We start from the raw sequence: 4342 nt of genomic DNA on the forward strand, positions 1-4342 counted from the left end.
CAATTGGAAGGAACATGAGAATATCAACCTGAGGTAACCCAGCCCCCAAAGACATGCATTACAGCAGCCTTGCATGGCTGTCATCTGAGAGGCCCTACAAACAGCTGACTGAAACAGATACAGATACTTATACTCAAGCATTGGACTGAAGTTGGGGACCCCTATGGTTGAGTTATGGAAAGGCTAGAAGAAGCTGGGGAGGAGGGTGTATTCATACAAAGATCAGCAGTCTCAACTAATTTAGTCTCCTAGGAGCTCCCAGAGGCTGAGCCACCAACTAGGCAGCATATATGGGCCAGGGCCCAGGCACATATATAGCAGACAATTGCCTGGTCTGGCATCAGTGGGAGAAAATGTGCCTTATCCTTGAAAGACTTGAGACCCCAGGGAAGGGAGATGCCTGGTAGAGGGGTGGATGGGGGTGGTGAGCACTCTCTTGAAGGCAAAGGATAGAAGGAATGGAATGAGGAACTGTGGGAGGGGGAACTGGGAAGGGGAAAATGGCTGGAATGTAAATAAATAAAATAATTAAAAAAAAATAATGTGTAGCCCAGGCTGACCTCTAACATGTGCTCCTCCTGCCTCTGTCTTCTTCAGCAAATTCTACCAGTGTGTGCTACCACATCTGGCCTTATTTGTGATTGTCAGAAGCCAGAAACAACCCAGATATCCCACAACAGAATGGATACAGAAAATGTGATTTGTTTACACAATAAAATAAATACTACTCAGCTATTAAGAATGAGGACATCATGAGTATTGCAGGCAAATGGATGAAGCTAGAAAATATCATTCTGAGGGAGGTAACTCAGAACCAAAAGGACATGCATGGTATGTACTCACTAATAAGTGTATATTAGCTGAAACAGCACAGAATACCCAGGATACAATCCACAGAACTCAAGAAGGCTTTGTCATTTCAAGTTATAGTAAGACTAGACATGGCTTCTCCTATTGAGGCTAGAAGAGACAGTCCAGCAGAGGGAAATGGTAGCAAAGGGGGGCAACAGAATCAGAGATAGGCCCTTCTCCTGCTATTAGGAGTCCCACATGAAGATCAAGCTGCACAACTGTTAAAAAATTGCAGAGGGCCTAGATCAGTCCCATGCATATGCCATTATTGGAGGTTCAGTCTCTTTGGGTCCCTTTGTGACCAGGTTAGTTGATTTTGTAGGTTTTCTTCAGATTAAATATTTAATTTTAGCATTGATATTTGTGAAAAAATACTTTCATTTTGGGATGTTCTTTATCCCTCTAGCTCCTTTAATCTTTCCTCTCCCTCTTCTGCAGGATTCCCCAAGCTCTGCCTAATATTTGGTTGTGGGCCTCTGCATTACTGCCTATCAGTTGATGGGTAAATCCTCTCATATGACAGTTATGCCAAGTTCCTGTCTGCAAGTATAGCAGAACTTGAGCTTGCTCCCATGGCGTGGGTCTAAAGCTATGCCAGTCACTCTTTGGCCCTTCCGTTAAATTCCCTCAACTTATGCTCTATCTTTACTCTTCTTGCATAACTTGTAGGCAGGAAAAATTGTAGGTCAAAGGTTTTGAGACTGGCTTGGTGTACCAATCCCTCCACTGGAAGTCTTGCTAGGTTACGGGATATGGTCTGATCAAGTACCATATCCCTCATTGCTAGGAGCCTTACCTAGGGTGACCGTTCTAGATTACTGAGAATTTCCATTGCCCTAAATTTTTAGCTTGTCCCAAAGATGAATTCTGCTCCCCCCACAATTTTAATTGTCTCTCCCGATACTCTTTCCCTCTGTCCTCTCTCCACCTGATCCAGTCTACACACTTATGGACACTTGACTTTTGACAAACTCCAAAGTATTTATTCATCAATGAAAGTATCTTTTCTCATAAATATCAATGCTAAAATCAAACATTTAATTTTTGATAATTTTTGCCTGAATGTATGTAAGTGTACCATGTGTGTACAGAGCCAGTGGAGGTCAAGAGAGATGGTGAATTACCTGGAACTAGAGTTATAGATGTTTGTGACTGCCATGTAGTTGCTAGGAAATGAGCTTAAGTCTTCTGCAAGAGCCACGACAGGTCCTAACCCTGGAGCAAACTTTCTTTTTTTTTTTTTTTTTTTTGTTTGTTTGGTTTTTTTGTTTTGTTTTGTTTTTTTTTTTTTTTTTTGCTTCTATGACTTTTATTTTTGCATGTAAACCACTGGGGAAGTCTTGATGGTGGGCACCCTAGAGATTACACTGGAGTTCTGAGGGCTCCAGACACTAGCTGGGAAGTCAGGTGACAAAAACAATGATTCAGACCAATCTCATAATTACAAAGCTCGGGTCCCCAGCAGGGTTCCTGGTGGTCAGGTGTGGATGTCTAAGGAAGCAGTGACAGGAGAGGGGCAAGCACTGGGCCGGCCTTGAGCTGCCTGGATGACATCAGGGACAGAGGACCTAAGCAGCTGGTGGCTCCAGGCTCTCCAGTCCATGCTTTACTGGGCCAGGGGGTTCCTGAAGGACCTGCCAGCAAACTTGGCTTTGCTGCCCAGCTCTTCCTCGATTCTAAGGATCCGATTGTACTTGGCCAGGCGCTCAGATCGGCAAGGGGCACCAGTCTTGATCTGTCCAGTGCAGAGCCCCACCACCAGGTCGGCGATGAAAGTGTCCTCTGTTTCCCCAGATCGGTGGGACACCATGACGATCCAGTCATTGGACTGGGCCAGCTTACACACCTGCAGAGACTCAGTCACTGAGCCGATCTGGTTCACTTTGAGCAGGAGGCAGTTGCAGGACTTCTCGCCTGCGGCCTTGGCAATCCACTTAGGGTTGGTCACTATGAGGTCATCGCCCACCACCTGGATGCCTGCACCAGCTGTGAACTTCTGCCAAGCATCCCAGTCGTCCTGGTCAAAGGGGTCTTCAATGGACACCACTGGGTAGTCCTTGATGAAGGATTTGTACAGGTCCGCCAGCTGGTCGGGTGTGATGTACCTGCTGGGGTCATCTGGAGACCTGAAGTTCAGGTCGTACTTGCCAGAACTGTAGAACTCGGAGGCGGCCACATCCATGCCGATGACAACCTGGTCCGTGTAGCCGGCCTTTGCGATTGCAGACTTGAACAGCTCCAGAGCTTCTTTGTTCTCCAGGATGTTCGGTGAGAATCCACCCTCATCACCCACATTGGTGGCGTCCTTCCCGTACTTCTCCTTGATGACATTCTTCAGGTTGTGGTAAACCTCTGCTCCAATGTGCATGGCTTCCCGGAAAGAGGATGCCCCCACAGGCAGGATCATGAACTCTTTCATGGCCAGCTTGTTGCCAGCATGAGAACCGCCATTGATCACATTGAAAGCTGGGACTGGCAAGATGACCTCAGGGTTGCCGGCCAAGTCAGCAATGTGACAGTAAAGGGGCACCCCCTTTTCCACGGCACCAGCTTTTCAGACAGCCAGGGACACTCCCAGATGGCATTTGCACCAAATTTAGACTTATTCTCGGTGCCGTCCATCTCGATCATCAGCTGGTCAATCTTCTCCTGCTCCACAACATTCACTTTCTTGCTAACCAGAGCAGGTGCAATAGTGTTATTGATGTGCTCCACAGCCTGTGAGACACCCTTCCCCATGAAGCGGGTCTTATCATTGTCTCAGAGCTCTAGGGCCTCGTAGATGACAGTGGATGCACCACTGGGCACCGCAGCTCGGGAGAGACCTTTTGCGGTGTACAGATCCACTTCAACAGTGGGATTCCGACGGGAATCAAAGATCTCTCTGGCATGGATCTTGAGAATGGACATGGTGAACTTCTGGGAGTCGGCTCGCTGCAAAGGAGAGAAACTCGAGCAAACTTTTCAACATTAAATCAAATGTTTAAAAATAGATTTTATTTTTCAGAGTAGTTTCAGATTAACAGCCAAATTTAGTAGGCATTCACACTTGTTCTTCCTTCTTCATGAGCTTCATGTGGTCTGTTAGTTGAATCTTTGTTGTTTCAAGCTTTTGGGCTAATCTACGCTTATCAGTGAGTAAATACCTTGTGTGTTCTTTTGTGATTGGGTTACCTCACTCAGGATGATATTTTCTAGTTCCATCCATTTACCTAAGAATTTCTCGAATTCATTATTTTTAAAGCTGAGTAATATTCCATTGTGTAAATGTACCACAATTTTTTGTATCCATTCCTCTGTTGAAGGGCATCTGGGTTCCTTCCAGCATCTGGCTCTTATAAATAAGGGTGCTATGAACATAGTGGAGCATATATCTTTGTTATATGTTGGGGCATTTTCTGGGTATATGCCCAGGAGTGGTATAGCTGGATCCTCAGGTAGTGCTATGTCCAATTTTCTGAGGAACCGCCAGACTGATTTCCAGAGTGGT

General features: G+C 45.9%; 1 pseudogene; it reads right to left on the bottom strand.

Annotated features, from left to right (window-relative positions):
* Positions 1-2342: 2342 nt before the first annotated feature.
* Positions 2343-3796, bottom strand: LOC117695356 (alpha-enolase pseudogene; annotated as a pseudogene).
* Positions 3797-4342: the final 546 nt, after the last annotated feature.

The sequence above is a fragment of the Arvicanthis niloticus genome, chromosome X (assembly GCF_011762505.2).
Source record: "Arvicanthis niloticus isolate mArvNil1 chromosome X, mArvNil1.pat.X, whole genome shotgun sequence".
In the NCBI taxonomy this organism is placed as follows: Eukaryota; Metazoa; Chordata; class Mammalia; order Rodentia; family Muridae; genus Arvicanthis; species Arvicanthis niloticus.